Below are 17,094 nucleotides of genomic sequence, written 5' to 3'. Positions count from 1 at the left end.
TTGTAAATAAATAAATATTGTACCAGCATGCTGGTAAGTTATATGCTTCGAGCCTGATGGTACAATCACTTGATGGAGCCAGCAAGTTGGTGTCGTAAGTTTCCCCTTTTATACAAAAAGGTTTTTGGTTGGATAAAATATTAGCTTATTTTCCAGAATTCATTGTTTTTCTATACCATTACTTATTGAAAATGTTTGCGAGTATACTTATATATGTATATGTAAGTAAAAAATTTAGTTACCATTTTCAGCCACAACGACTTTTTTTAGCTCTTTTTTAGCCCTTTTTTTAACGGAATTTGGCTACCGCTAAAAAGATTCGCGGCAACACTGCTCCTAACACTAACCCAAAACCCATTCAGAGACACAGACTTAAATGTGTGTTTCAATGTCGAAGAACTCTGAAGATCTATGAGTTCTTCGGAAAATAATCTGACAAAGATTTCAGGATATTTACCAAGCACCCAGTTATGACATTTCACATTTAATTTTATAATTCAGTGCTTCTTTCCACACAGGTAATCTAGAAATTTAATTTTCTTTTAAAGGATGATAATTTGTATCGCCAAAAATACGGCCGTTGTTATTCCATGAAAAAATGTAGTAACTTCACTGATATTTCCAAAAATCTTATAAGCTGGATACTACAATAATAGTAATAATAATATCTTGACGCTTACAAGCTAAGTGTTTGGCCAAGCTTCTCCTCCAATTTGTGATATGCGTCTTAAGGCTGATTTTCACTATGTCAAACTCAGTGGCATTTGTCGTCAAATAAGTGGAAACACATTGTCCAATGGGATTAAAAAGCGGTTTATCGACTGATTTGGATCCGGATAGGTCTTTAGTCGTGTACATGCGCTACTAAATCGGCTATATGTCGTTTTTGACCTATTATATCATCGGTCAAGGTATAGATAAAGGAGATAAAGTTGTGTCAAAATATGTGGCCAAATTTTGGCGTCAAAATATGACATAATGAAAACCAGTCTTTAATGTTGTTATAAAAATGGAGGGACTTACAGTCTTACGCCGCCTTTGAATGGCACATGGATTTTATGAGAAGCTTTTTCATGACAGAAATACACTCGGAGGTTTGCAATGGTCTGCTGAGGGCCGACCGCTGTTAAAAAAAACTTTTTTCTATACTTTTTGCGATATTGCTTTGACCAGGGCTCGAACCCAGGTTATTCGGAGTGGTATTCCTTAGGCTACACCGGCCAACAACACATACAAGTTAGAAAAAAATTACAAGCGCAACGCTTAACGCTATGGCACTCAATACGGCAATGATACCAACTACGAGTACATATACTCAAAAAAGGATAATTGCGTCTCCGTCATGCTGTTTACGGAACTTTTCTTTGCGTGTGCAACTCAAATCGACTGCCGTCCACCACGCTTTTCATGCCGAATTTTAAGCGATGGTCCCCGATTTGTACTTATGCATCTGTTGAATTATTGAACTGCCAAAAAATTATGACTTCACACAATTACAATAACTTTAAAACAATTTTTAATGTTATAAGCCATTTGATTGCGTCTAATTCAAATATATATGTATATCGTCGATGTTCTTGCAAAACCGCCTAAATCGGCGTTGCGGCAAAAATTAGATTTGGTAACCCTGAACTCCAGGCATCGAGATTTCAGCATAAAAATCATAAAATCGTAATTAAAACAACAAATTTGTAACATAATAGCTAGAGAAAATACCGGCTATCAAGGCAATGCTTTCAAAGAAAAACCCTTTTTCGCTCTCCTGTAAAATTTTACTGCCGTAGGTTAGGCCGTTTTGCAAAAACATCGACGATATAATATATGTATGTTTATATATACCTATGTATATACCTGTGCATATATATATTGCTATGTATACTACTTTATGTCGAATGTATTAGGGCCCGAAGTACTCACCCAGCAGCAGGTTTTAGTGGGGCACTGCTGTTGTTGGTGATGATACGGCTGCTGCTGGTGTGGCAGTTGTTGTGGCACGTTTAAGGCGCGCGGATGTTGTGCGTTCGATGCTGCGTGGCTGCTGCGGTGCAGTCGTGCTGCGCGTAATTGCGCGATCGGGCCGGTCGTAGGTCCGTTGCTATTGTGGCACTCGTGTTGTGCGTGATTGCGTGATATTTCGCGTAGATGAGCGCTATTGCGCGTGGATGCGCGCTATTGCGCGTTCGTTGCTGGCGGGATGCTTTAGGTGCGAGTGGCACCCGTTTTTTTTTTGTTTTGTTTTTGGAGGGGTTATCTTACATAGATACCGTCAACCATGGACGGCATGCACGATTCATACTGCTCGCTAAAGGTACACCTCATTCGGGACAGCACACAGACAGTATTATCTTACTATGCTGGACTTGCGAAACTGTACGCCTACGTATGAAATCCTTAACTCCGACTTCTATAGCTTGTATGTGGTCTTGCGGGAGCGCTGTTAAGCATTACTTCGCAGGGCCAAGCTAGGCCAGGAAGGCTCTTCACACACTCCTTACAGAGTTATTCGTCACTTGCACATCTGCACATCTCCGCTGCCACTCTTTCTTTCTTAGCTCCTGGAGCGCAGTTTCGATTTTAGCATGTGGCTCACAATGTTATCGGGTGTCATCCTTTCTTTTATTAGCCTCTCTATGGTTGTTGTCTCAGCTACATATCTCGAACAGGAGAAAAAGATATGCTCCACGTTTTCACCGACACTGTTGCAGAAGGAGCATTCTGTCGTGACCAAATCTGAGGAGATACTCCCCGAAACAGTCATGTCCCGTCAAGAACTGCGTATCTTCTCTCGACCCAGGCTTGCACGTTATTGATGAGCCTATGGGCCCATCTTCCTTTTCTTGCCACGTCCCATTGTGTTTGCCACTAGTCGATACTCGTTTGTTTCTCCTCTTTGCGTTCGTCAGCCGTTAGTGGCATATTCGTGCTTTTTGTTCTACTGTAGACTCTTCCCAGCTCCGAGACTATTATGTCCGGCGGCATAATACCAGATATAATACCAACCGCTTCATGCGACACTGTTCTGAAAGCGCAGGCAACTCTAATAGCTGCTGATTTCACCTTCTTGGGATATGTTTTTTGACGAAGGGCTGTTCCCCATATAGGCGCCGCGTACATCAGTACTGACTGGCTTACTTTAGCCAGGAGCACTCTCCTACTCTGACTAGGGCCACAAATGTTTGCCATGATTATCACTAAAGCCGCTGTCACTGCGGTCGCCTTACCACAGGCTTTTTCTATATGCGTCTTGAAATTGAGTCTCGCATCAATCATCGCACCAACGTACCTCAGCGACGATTGCGTTTCGACCTTGTAGGCATCAATGTTCAGGGTGATTGTTTCTAAGTTTTTTCTGCTCGTAATAAGCACCGCCCCCGTTTTCTGCCCCGCAAGCTGGAACTTTGTCATCGTCATCCACTCCTTGATTTTCGATGCTGTCTCATTGCAGATACTCTGAACCCAGGAAAGTCCCTTCGCAGCGATCGTCACGGCAATATCGTCCGCATATTCAATTATCTGGGCTTCCTTTGGCAGTGGGAGGTGTAATACCCCATCGTACAGCACATTCCATAACAATGGGCGTTATACGGAGCCTTGTGTCATTCCACCCGTCCCAACGTAGTTTTCGGGACCTTCGCACAATAGCAGTCTATCAGACAGGTAGCTATTTATTATGCGCAGTAGATAAGCCGGTGTTTCCTTCGCCTCCAATGCTCTCATAATATGTGGCCAGTATCCCGAGTTGAAAGCATTTTGTACATCAAATGTGACAACTGCATAATATTTCTTATCGCAATATACCCATCTGGCGACCTCTATGGCCTTGCCCGCAGTGCCCGTCAATTTTCCAATTGCGTCTATGGTGGAACGATGTTTACTAAGGCCAAATTGATTAAAAGACAAGCCAGGCGTCTCACCTTCTAGGTGATGTTCCAGACGCGTGCAGATCAGTATCTCCAGTATTTTGGCCATCGTGTCGATCATGCAAAGTGGTCGATATGCATTTGGCTCACCCGCCGGTTTATTCGGCTTCTGAAGGAGGATCAGGCGCTGCTTCTTCCATACCTTCGGAAATACCTCTTCTTTCATGCACCGCGTATAATGCTCAGCGAAAATCTTCGTGTTATGTTTAATAGCTATCATAAGCGCCTTGTTCGGGATACCATCAAGTCCAGGCGCCTTTGCGTTACCGAACCTCTCCGCCGCCATGATTACCTCCGCTTCGTCTATTTGCACTGCTTCCACTACAGCGGGTGTCACCATACTTGGTTGCGCTTCTTGCTCTGGGAAAAGCCTTTTACCACCTTCTCTACGGGTTCTCGTCCACCTTTTCACAAAGTTCTTTGAAGCTTATTGACTTGCTTCTTTTGATCGCTTTTTAAAGTTCTTGCGTTTTCTCTTGAAGTATTCTCGTAGTCTTGTATGCTCTGCCTTCTTCTACCCTGGCTTCTTTGGGAGAGTCGTCTTGCTTTATGACATTCGCTTCTTAGTGTGTTAACCTCCTCATTCCACCAGTATGCGAGCTTTCTTGAAGTATTTTGTCTTTTCCTGCACATAGCGGCATCGCACGCTTTGCTTACGTATTTCGCCAGGATGCCGGCTTGCTGGTCCACCGCATCCGAACTGTCCGGGCCCCCGTCTAGCATGTGTCTGAAGATTTTCTCATCTAGTGTTTCCACCCTCAACCCTTTCGTCTGTGATTTGTGTAGGCTCCCTCTAATCTGCGCATGCTTGCCGATTTCCATCATAATAAAAAGATGGTCGCTTTGTGTATAAAAGTCGCACACCTGCTAACTTACTGATCCCACCAGTGCGCGGCTGGCGAACGCAATGCCAATTATTGATCCGCGACCGTTTCTCTCGAACGTATTCCTTCCGCCGGTATTGAGTAACACCGCGTCTAGCAAGGAGAACGCCTTAAGCAAAACATCACCCCGCCTATTTGTATAGCTACTGCCCCATTCCTCGGCCCACGCATTGAAGTCACCTGCTATCACGTTTGGCTTTGTAGCTCGGGCTTCTTGTACTAGATTATCCACAAACTTTTCATAGTCTACTTGTGTCACACTCGGCGGAATATAGCAACTGTAGAAATTGATTCCACAGATCCTCTCCCGCGTATAGTAGCTTTTCCCAAAAAGCGGTTTGTCTTGTAGAGAGTTGCTCTCACAGGCCCATATGGCAGCTTTTTTTCCATGATCAGAGCCCAGTTTCCGACGTCTAGGTTTTTTTACTGCTCGCAAATTATCGCCACATCTATCTTGTCCTCGTATACTGTATATATCAGTAGCTGCTGTGCTGCTTCACAATGATTTAGGTTGACCCGTTGATTTGGTGACCCGTATCCTCCTTCCAATTGCTTTTGCATGCTCCACAGGATGGTTTTTTGTTCCATGCCTTTGCGAAGTGACCCCTTTTCTCCGCATTTGATGCAACTTTGACTCCTGTCATCCGCGCTGGTGCACGCTTTAGCCATGTGCCCGAATTACAAGCACCTGAAACACTTCTTGAGGTTCGGCTTTTCCCTTATTCGGCAAACCACCCATCCGATCTTGATCCTCTGGGCGTCGTCTTGCATCCAATGATGTATACGCCTTTCTGATATTTTTGATTGCTCAACTCCTTTACTTGCAGTCGTATCGCCTCGGCTATGTCTTTCTTCATGGTAATTTCGTCTAGGTCCCGAATCTCTCCCGATACCTCATGGGTTAGCGCTCTGATCTGCGCTTGGTCACCTAGCACCCTGCTTATCTCCTTCTCATAAACACCCGTGTTCGTCATCTCCGCCTTTTTCAATTCCAGCAAGATCTCGCCCTTCGCAGTCTTCCTGATCCGAGAAACGTTTTCACCGAGTTTCTGCAGAGCGACATTATTTTTAACAGCCCGAAGTACGTCGCATTATGACATGTTTTCAGCACTTCCGCATCCGGCCTCGGAGGCGGTGTGTAGTTTATCTTCTTCTTCTTGTCGGCTTGTGTCTTGCTTTTGACTTGCGTCCAGTCATTCTCTTTATTCACTTTTCCTCTATTTTTGATATTATCTCGTGGTTGGCTCTATTCTTCATAGGTGGTGTCTTTCGAGGCAGCTGTTCATATTCATGAGGCCTTTTCGGCGTTGATTCTGTTCATGTGAGCCTGAGGGGAACATTTCGTCTGACTTCGCATGCGCGTGAAGTCTCGTTACTGAGTTGAGTAAGTCGCTGATCTGGTTGTTGATCGTTCGTTGCGGTAGGCGCATTGCTTCAGTCAACTTACTGATTGTCGCACATAGTTATGACATGATATCACCATTCGATTTTCTCGTTTCTGCAGCGGCGTGCTGTCCTGCAGTGCAGGCGGCGATGATCTCGCTCTTGCAGGCTTATCGAGAGCGAGTACCTTATTTGGCGATCGCACCAGCCTTGACGCACGCCAAAACGGGTATACTTCTTCGGTTTTGTCCTCTCTAAGAGTCGTATACGCTCCACTCTGAATTGGTGTTCTCTTGAACGGATTAGCTTCAAGCACCTTACTACCACTATCACCAGGAGTTTGAGTGTTGTAACTCATGATGGTGTCATCTATACTACTGTTATTTTTATTTCTCATTATTTTCTCCATACACTTTCTGTACCAGCGCATCGTGTGTAGGGGGGCGGGCCGAGTGTCACCCGTGTTGCGCGCAGTAAGTGCGCGGTTGTTGTTGTTGTAGCAGCATACAAATTCCCCAAAGAGTTTTTCGGGAGTGTTGCTAGAGTGACAGTCCTTGGCCAAATATAAATCTGAGTCGTTCCGGTTACGTAGACCCGACTGTCGTGGGAACTCGCGGTCGTATGGGCTGCTGTGGGGCCATCCGTGTTGCGCGCTATTGCGTGTTCGATGGCGGCGTAGCTGATTTAGGTGTGCTTCTAGTGTGGCCACCTAATGCGCGTAGTCGCGTGGTGTTGCGCGCATTTGCGCGTCGTATGGGCGCTGCTGTGGTGGCAGTAGGGTTTCGCGTCGTAGGTGCGCTGATATTGCTGTTGCCGTCGGGGTTGCGCACTATTATACGTTCGATGCCGGCGTGACGGTTCCAAGAGCGCTCCTTGATAGATAGATGGATATTAATATGAGGTGTGCACTGCGACCTGGTGATCTATTGTGCCCTCTTCTCTTCACATCACTTCATCTAAGCCTAGCTCCCTCAGAAAGTTCAATAGTGCCTTAAGGGGTAGGAATTGATGTGCTCGAGCTGTGGCCACAACGAGCCTAAACTCCTCTCACGTCTTCTGCAGACAGCCTCACGTTAGGTGAGAATGTGAAGCGGCGTCTCACTGGTCAGGTCACAGAAGAAGATCATTCGACCATATGCCCAGCTAATGTAGGTGACCCCTAGGTCTGCATTGTCCTGTAAGGTAACCTGTTAGAATTCTAAGCCTCTCTTTTGGGAGGTTCATTAAGCCCTGAAATCTTTTCTTGTTAAACCCTCCCAGTAAACTCTTTGCCTGGCGCATTCCTGCCAAACTACGCCAGTTAAAATTGCTTAGTGTGAGCCTCTCTCTCCTAAGTTCCTCCTTTATGGTGTGGAGTGATGGCTGCCGCCTCTCTAGCCAGGCAGTCTGCAACCCATTCCCCTTTACTCCCCTATGGCCGGGTACCCACGCTAACCAGGTGTTATTGTGCCTGCCAAGGAAGTTTAGCTTTTCAATGCACTCAAGGACCAGTGAGGATTTCACTTCATAGGATAGAAGAGCCTTGAGTGCCGCCTGACTATCACTCAAAATTATAATTTTCTCATTTCTACACCCTCTACTCATGATTGTTTCCGCACATAGGTAGATTGCATAGACTTCTGCTTGAAAGATGCTCGGGTATTTCCCCATAGGAACAGAGATTCTTATTCTGGGCCCAAGAACCCCTGCCCCTACTCCGTCTGGGGTCTTCGAGCCATCTGTATACCAGTGCAGTGTGCAATCCTGGAGTAGTCTCTCGAATACGGGGATGCTTCAAGGTTGTTTTGCTGCATAACTCTATCTTAAATCTCTTCTCAAATACTATAGTTTTTCCTATGTCATCTCTAGGGAACAGAACAAGCGGGATCGAGGCCCCTAGCTTCCATATTCCTAGATGAAATGACCTTACCTTTTCCACATCCCTCTCCGGCAAAGCTAAGCAGAGTTCTTTTGGCTACCTGCTCTATGGTTACGTGAAGAGGCTCGAGTTCGAGGACTACCTCCAGCGCTGTCGTCGGACATGTGCGAATTGCTCCATTTATGCAGACACAAGCCAGTCGTTGTAATTTGGTGAGTGATTGCCTCATCGTGGCTAGAGTAGTTCTTGAGACCCAAGCCACCGCCCCATAGGTAATCATTGGCTGTACTATCATGATGTAAAGCCATCTTAAGATCTCGGGCTACAACCCCAGGATTTTCCTGCTAGACGCCTAGATGCCTTCACAGAAGGTTCTGAAACTTTCTCTCTTAGCCTTCCTGATCTCTTTGCTTTAGCTCGTTAGTTTAGCTGAGTATTCCTCCCAGCATCCCGTACGCTCGGCCTTGTTAAATAGCCTGCGCACCTCCTTCCGGAGAGCTGAGAGCTCCCGAGACCACCTCGCAGTTTTAGCCTTCCCCTTCGGCCTTGTCTCTGGGCAGCTAAAGTTAAAGGCGTCGGTCAATATGTCCGTCAACCTGTACACCCTATGTTCTAGCGACATACAGCCATCTCTTCTATGTTGCCTCTCTATACCGGGTAGGTTAAAATCTAATAGTTTCCTATATTTTCCCAGTCTGCATTCCTGGGGTTCCTCACCGGAGGACTTACCATGGCTTCCGCTCCGAGCACGAATTGGATAATTCTATGATCAGACAACGAAGGCTCCGTTGACACTCTCCACTGCGTTATCAGATCATTACCCAAACTGTTGCTTAGAGTGAGGTCAAGGACCTCCTGTCTTACTCTGGTGACAAACGTTGGACAGTGTCCAACATTCTTTATACACAAATCTTCGCTTAGTAGGTACTCTAACAAGGACTCACCCCTTTTATTGGTGTCGGTGCTCCCACTCCAAGTGGTTCGCATTTGCGTCGGATCCGAGGATAAGAGGATAAAAGAAAGTCGTGTCTTCCGGAAATAAACTCCGCAGAAGGCCAGCGGGTGCTTCCATCCTTTGAACACCTCGTCCATTATGGCGTCCTGCAGGGTATTCAAATCATCTGGACTCAGCGCCTCCGCGGGATAGTTTCTGGGCAGCACCGCCACCTTGATGCCCCTTAGCGCGTCAGAGTAGCTGTGCGTCTGCCCTTCGCCGCCCCGCGAAGACGTGGGGCCCTAGTGCCTATCCCCGGGTCCCGATGCCGGAGGGGGTGGAAGCTCACCCCTCTTCTTTGAAGCCAGATTCTGAGGGGTTAATTGCCCGCTCTTCCGCTTAGCAGCAGGTGCGGTCTCACCGGAACCATTTTCCCCTTTTCCTCTGGTTTCCGTGCTTCCCATCCCGACTGTAATGCCCGCTCTTCCGCTTTTCAGCGGGTGCGGTCTCGTCGGCGCGCCTGTCATGCCTTCTGCCCGAATCACGGGGTTGCTCAACTTTCCGCTTTCCAGCGGGCTTGGGTTCTACTTTCTCGCTGTAATGCCCGCTCTTCCGCTTTTCAGCGGGTGCGGTCTGACTACCGGATGCCTCTGTACCCTGCTGCTGGTGCTGCCCGCTCTTCCTCTCATTTGCGGATGCGGTCGTTTTGCCCTCGCCCTCATTGCCTCGTTTGCTCGACTCCTGCTGGGGCGTTCTGGCGAGAGCCAGTCTCCTGGCTACCTCGGGAGTTTTGCCTTGCTCTAGGTACCTAATGTAGTGCCTCGTTTGGGAGCCGCTGAGGCCCAATCGAATACGGTCGTCTAGGGCGCCAGGTTTCCTTCGATACGGAACTGTAGGCGGGTTCGCCCGCCTATCCATATGGCGGTCTCTGTCCCGCCGCATGGATTCTCGCAATGCTGCCGAGCCGGACTGGCTTGGAGACCTGTGGCGCTCGCGTGACGAATCGCTGTGGTGCCTACCCCTGTACCTCTCGTCGTCATCAGTGTCCCTCAACGCCCTTTCGTGGAAGATACCACTGCTCGTGTAGGGCTCATCGTCATCCCTCTCGTGCTCAACGAAGAGCGCTGCTTCGGCATCGGAGAGGCCCTCTAAGAAGCTCTCCCTCCGTTCCTCTTTCATCCAGGTTTTTGGCTTCTCTTTATTGTTGCTGGTTTGTTTGTTTGTGGGTTGCTTTAGTTGTACTCATCTTGTTCTAACGACCGCGAGCCTGACCTGCCAAGCGTAGCAGTCAACATAACTGGTGGGGATCTCGAGCGTCCGCCGCGCCAGCGCCCCTTTTCGCGGTAAAGCCACCGCTACTCCTCGAGGCGGTCGGTGTCGAGAAGGCGCCGTCAAAATACAGCCGGTTTACCCTCCTGGCTGCAAACCGTAAAATGGGCACGGTGTCGCGTCACACCCTGGATTAGGAGGCGGCAGTTCTTGGTCGCTTTTCGCCAGCAGCCCTAAGCTGGGCACGGGCAGCGCAGTAACTGCAAGAGCGACTGCGTTGCCCCAGTCCAGGGAAGGTCTGAATGGAGATTCAACTAAGCCCCCGCAGCAACGGCAACCTGCCCTAGCGAGCAAGGTGCGCTCCTAGTGTGGCACCCGAGTTGAGCGTCGTAGGTGCGCGCTCGTATGGCGCTGCTGTGAGCCAGCCGTGTTGCGCCGTTGTGTGTGAGCAACTGTCGTACCAGCCACCGGTTTCCTGTGAACAACAAAGAGCAATTTATGTATATATTTAAAAATAATTCCTTCAGTGTGGCGCGTTATTTAAACACTTCAAAACCAGCTTCTATATGAATTTCGGTTGCACTTCCCACGTTTAATAACATAGAGACATAACTCAAAGTCACGTTTTAAAAGAGATCATCACACAATTAATAAGCTTTATCAAGCGGATAATATGTTATGTCTAACAGATAACTAAACTTCCCAGAAGGTGAAGATATGTGTCTTTCTGTCTGCCTTTTGCATACCCACGGTACAAATTTGCTTAACTTTAATAACGTTTTCCCACAAAGTTGAAAGTTGTGAATATCTCGCTATATTATTGAACGTGCGACTTGGCTTTTGGAATTTCACTCAGTTACTTTTATCCTCTATTAGGCCAGCCGCTACCAGTAAAGTTCCTATCGCTGCTGCTGGAGGCGGTACCCTACCGTCGTTGATGATCGGTGTAGTATCCGGGATAGCGGTCACTTATGCTTTTTCTTTTCACGAGTGCCTTACTTTCACGTTCCTATTCTTCTAGCCGCTTCACCTTTTGCCTTTGCCTTTTCACTATTAGTTTTTTCCTCGTTGGGAATTTTTTCCACACGTTTATTTAAACTCCCCACTGCACTCTTATTTTCATAATTATTGCCTTATAGCAAACAATTCGTCGCCGATATTCCTCGCACTATTTAACTATTTTAGCGCGCACCTGGTTGTTGTTGATTCAGAAGTTCTATGTACTGGCCGATGGGAGTGTTGCTAGTTTTTTTATACCGTTATACTGCGGAAAATTATGTATCCATTTGGAAAAATAATGGGCACTGCGTCAATTGGACTGGTTCCGTTATTTTTCCAATTAGAATTTGCCGCAGTGCAAAGGAGAATGTCAAAAAAAGATTAATTGTAAGGCTGTTCGGGGTTCCGGGTTACATAAGTCCGAACCGGTTGAAGGCAGCCATTCAACGCTTTGTTTCTTCACTGGCCGTCGTCACAGGATACAATTTATTGATGTTCAGCTATCTGTTTGGTTGCTAGATACAAGTTATACCAGGGCGAAATTGTGTGGGCTTTTATATCTTGACATCAGCGTTTGAGAAGTTTGGGAAGCCCGGTAACCGCCAAAAAAAATATAATTTAGAAATTAGACTATTTGACATCCAAGTACATAATGATAAGCGTTTAAATGGAAAACACCTCACTTTTTGCTTTTACGGGCCGTGCCAATTGATAGAAAAGAGAAAGTTTTGACTGATCAGAATCAAAATGTGACGTTTCTCGTCAGAAATTTGACTGCTTCTAAATGTGTATACACCTAATATGGTAGGCGGCAATAAACAGTGAAAATCAAACCCAAGATATAAGCCATGATATGTATTGTGGTCCACATTACAACAGATATGTCAAGTTATAAATTCCATGCTGTGAAGACGGGCAGTTACAGACAATTGTCACAAACTATCACTAACCTACGCTGGAAAGCGTTTATTAACAAACAAAAAAATAAACAAACGGACCTGCAGGAACTAGTGACAACCAGCGACAGCTGTCCGCAGGCCTTCCATGCAGTTTAGCGGTGCCCAACGCTCTAGAAAAATCATTAGATGGTGAAATTTCTGGCACGCTAGCGGGTGCGCTATACGCCGAAGAATAAACCTGCTTCACTTACCGACTTGTCACAGAAGCGAACAGGTAAAAGGGTTAAAATCACAAGAACGTGGGGCACGACTGACCCCTGAGCTATAGAGTCTCAAAAACAGAAGTATTAAGCCGGGCAAGGAATTACAACCCCGTAGTTATGTCAGGTACCAGTTCGAATTCGCCAGATTCAGTATTGGGAGACTGATAAGTTTAGTTCTATGATACGGGACCGCTGAAATTAACGCTTGTACCATTTTCAGCGCCAGTATTCGCTTGTAATGCTGGGTGGATCAGTTTTGTCTAGTCGGCCTCCGGAACAATAAGTCTACTGATTTAGTTAATACTGAGCCGGACCAATAACATTCGTGTATTCGAAAAGCAATGAATTTAATTGTTCGAAAGGTTCAATCAGAGGTTTCAGTAAGTCAGGGTTGTTTTCGTAATTCTAGTAACAAAATTAAAAGGTTAGGTCAGAGCGTACCTCGCATATGCGACTCGAAACTCCATCTCGGTTGCGTAACCAAGTATGGGTTAATTTAGCGTTCTTTACGAAATGCTTAAGTCGGAGTAAACTCTGGAAAAAAAATCAAGTCCGGTGTTACGGTGGTTCTCTATTGGTTTTGGCCAGAGAAGCCGAACTTAGTCGGTTTAAACATCATGCCCCCCACTACTTCAGCACCGCTAAGAAGAACACAGGGCATGCTGTCCTCAAAAGGACACTTGACCGCAAGTTTATAGCCGACCAGCGTCTTTGCAAAACGTGTACATATTTATTTTGTTTCTTATTCGTTATGGCATTGCGAACCAAGAGACATTTCCTTAATGGAAAACTCGTCAAAACTCCGAAGGGAGTTAGACATTTTGGTAAGAAGAACTCGTCAAAACTCCGAAAGGAATTAGACATTTTGGTAAGGGCAAATGGAAGAACTCACATTAAAAGTTGTCGAGACAAGCATACTGGAAGAATGTTTGCGCCAAGGTGGATGTGGTGCTGTTGTGAGATTCAGTGATGAAAATAACTAAGATGGTTGGAAGTTCGAAAAGCGGTGCCATTTTTGTAAGGTTAAGGGACACATTAAAAAGGATTGCTGGAAATTCAAAAAGTCAAAGAGCAGCAACAGTGTTAATAATTGTCGTTTTTCTTCAGCGAGTGATCGAAATTCGTGGGTCTCGATTCTGGAGCTACGTGTCACATCAGTTCAAAGCAGGCTTATTTCGAAACGCTGGACAGGTCGGTGCATGAGAAGATAACAGTAGCGAATGGTCAGACAGTTTTCGCAAGTGGAAAAGGCTCGTGTGAAATCACATTGCGTAACAGTTGCGGGGAAAAGAATTTGGTTAAAATGGATGGAGTGTTATTCATACCTGGCTTTCACGGAAATCTGGTATGCGTTCATGAATTTTTGCAAAAAGGCTTTCAAGTAGTATTCAACAAGTCGTCGTGCAGCATTCAAAGTCAGGAAGGAAAGGAAATTGGAGTGGCTGATCTTCAAGATGGTCTATTCCGATTAAAGCATCACGTTGATCAAGTTTTAGCCGTCTCACAATGTAGGCTGCAGGGTTGTGAACACTACTGGCTCAAAGTATTTGGCCATCGAGATATTAACGCAGTGAAATTCATGCAGAAAGAAGGTACGGCAAGCGATCTTAAATTAGTCAATTGCGGGGTAAAGAAAAATTGCCATGATTGTCTTGAAAATAAAATGGTCAGAAAACCATTTCCATATTAGCATATTAAGGGCCGGTTACTCAATGTCTGGTTAACACTAATCTCCGTTTAAACATCATTATCGACGTGTTCGGCTCCATGCATATAACATGGAGTCGGTAACGTCGATAAAGATGTTTTACCGGATATTAGTGTTAACCAGACATTGAGTAACCGGCCCTAAGTCTAATTCTGTAATGGACTTGGTACATACAGATGTCTGCGGACCAATGGAAACAGTAACGCCAGGGAAAAAGCGATATTTTTTGACCTTCATTGACGATTATAGTCGAAATACTGTAATTTATCTCCTTCAAAATAAGTCAGAGGTTTTTGATACATTAAAAATATATATGGAATAAGTAATGAATAAATTCTCGAGGTATCCAAAGGTTATCAGATCAGATAATGGAGGGGGAATTTCGCTCAAAGATTGTAGAGAATTTTTTGGATTTAAAAGGTATCCAGCGTCAGTATACATTACCTTACTCTCCACAACAGAACGGTGTTGCTGAAAGGAAAAATAGAACATTGGTTGAAATGGCGAAGTGTATGTTAACTGAAGCAAAGGTAGCAAACTTAATTTGGGGTGAAGCAGTTAACACAGCGAATTATTTGCAAAACCGTTTGGTAACAAGAGCTACTAAATGCACACCTTATGAGAGATGGGAAGGTGAAATTCCGTAGTTCTGATTTACTTACATTTGTAGGTTACGATGGCCATGCCAAGGGTTACAGATTGCCAGATGTAAACAAAAAGAAAATAACTTTAAGCAGAGATGTCAAATTCATAGCGGAGGACGAATGCAAAAATTCTGATGAGTTGAAGAGTAATTTGAATGAATGTCAAGAAGTCCCTGTTGGTATTCTTAGTCCTAAAAATCGTGAAGTTGAAGAGTGTAGAAAGTATACAAATCCAACATCAAATGGTCAGTCAGAAGATGAAACCTCATTTCGAAGTTTGGATGGTGGCATAGGATTGGGAGTGATTTAGAGGATACAGTTGCCATGACGAATTTGCAAAATGTTATATCAGTTTTGTTTATATCAATTTGACAATATACCAATTGCACAAGAAATCGAAATTCCAGTACGCAGGTCAACACGGCCGACGAAAGGAAAAGTTCCGCAGCGCTTATCTTACAAAGTTAGTGATGCTACTGAAGAACCTAAAATATATAAAGATGCTATGGAATCGTTACAGCGTGAAGAGTGGGTTAAAGCAATGAAGGAGGAATATTCGTCTCTGATATCATCGAATACATGGAAATTGATAGTACCCCCTCCGAAAGCAAATATAGTTAGCTGTAAAAGGACATATAAAATTAAACGATCTGAAAATTGTAATATTAATCGTTATAAGGCTCGTCTTGTAGCAAGAGGTTTTAGTCAAAAATACGGCTACGATTATGACGAAGTTTTTGCACCTGTTGTACGGCAGACAACATTTAGGATCTTATAGAGCATCGCTGGTATTAAAACAATGTCTGTGGTTCACATTGACGTCAAATCGGCATTTTTAAATGGTACTTTGTAGGAGACAATTTTTATGCAGCAACCACAAGGATTTCATGAAGGAAACGGCAATCTTGTATGTAAACTTAATAAAAGTTTATATGGTCTTAAACAAGCGGCAAATGTTTGGAATAAGACTTTGCACGAAGTACTAGTATCAGGAGGATTTAATCAGAGTAAAGCAGATGTATGTTTATACACCAAATATACCAACGAGGAAGGATTAATATATGTTCTAATTTACGTTGATGACATTTTAATTGCTAGTCTTGATAAAAATTACAAAATTATTAAAGGAAAATTTCGAAATAAATAATCTTGGAGAAGTTCGACATTATCTAGGTATGGAGGTGTTCAAGGATAAAAATAATAATTTTTGTATCCGGCAAAGGAAATTAATAGAAGAAATGTTAAATACATTTGGTCTTAAAGATGCAGAATGTTCTAATTATCCTTTAGATCCTGGATATGGGCAATTTACATCCGAACCCCTACTATCAAATACTGAGTATCAGCGTTTAATTGGTTCTTTGTTATATCTGAGCGTCAATACAAGGCCTGATATTGCAGCAAGTGTCTCAATTTCGGCAAGGAAAGTGAGTAATCCTACCCAAGACGACTGGAATGAAACGAAGCGAGTTCTGAAGTATTTAAAGGGCAGCATCAACTTTTATTTGCGGTTGAGTTTTATGAATGTTGAATCTAATATTCTTATTGGTTACGCTGATGCAAACTGGGCTGAGGACAGGATTGATCGTAAATCGAATTCTGGCTATATCTTTAAATTGAATGGAGGTACCATAAGCTGGTCTTGTAAGAAGCAAACATGCGTTTCACTGTCGTCTACAGAAGCCGAATTTGTTGCATTGTCAGAATCATGTAAAGAAGCTTTGTGGATTCGAAAATTGCTTGCCGATTTTCATATACAGCCACGTTTTCCTACTGTAATTTTCGAGGACAATCAAAGTTGTTTGAAACTAATTAAGGAGGAGAAACTTAGCAGCCGTACCAAACATATCGATACCAGAATTCATTTCGTGAAGGATCATGTTAATAAAGATAACATCAAATGTGTGTATTGTCTAACTGAAAAGATGGTAGCTGATATGCTGACAATACCTTTGCCAGCAGTAAAATTAAGCATTCTACGATCAACTGCTGGAATATTATTTAATTGAGGAAGGGTGTTAGAAATATCAATTTAATAATATTTACTACTTTGTAATATTTACACTCTAACTTATAATTCTTATTGGCAGTTGATTAGATCGAGTTGTTTCAGTCTAATATAACAGAAAATATTTTTTCATTCCGTAAGAAATTCTTATACAATAAAGACCTTTTATAAATTCTTATAAGTTGCGGATTTTATTGCTTGAACATATTTGCAATATGGTGGACGGTAATAAACGGTGAAAATCAAAATGGCAGCTGATAAAAACCGTAGAAAATGTATGTAACTTGCAAGTTATAAGATAGATCTAAATTTGGACAATTTCAGT

The sequence above is a fragment of the Rhagoletis zephyria genome, unplaced genomic scaffold, assembly GCF_001687245.7.
Source record: "Rhagoletis zephyria isolate East Lansing unplaced genomic scaffold, Rhagoletis_zephyria_1.1 Rzeph_scaffold_01499, whole genome shotgun sequence".
In the NCBI taxonomy this organism is placed as follows: Eukaryota; Metazoa; Arthropoda; class Insecta; order Diptera; family Tephritidae; genus Rhagoletis; species Rhagoletis zephyria.
The sequence above is the reverse complement of the archived record's forward strand: the minus strand, read 5'-3'. Positions refer to the sequence as shown.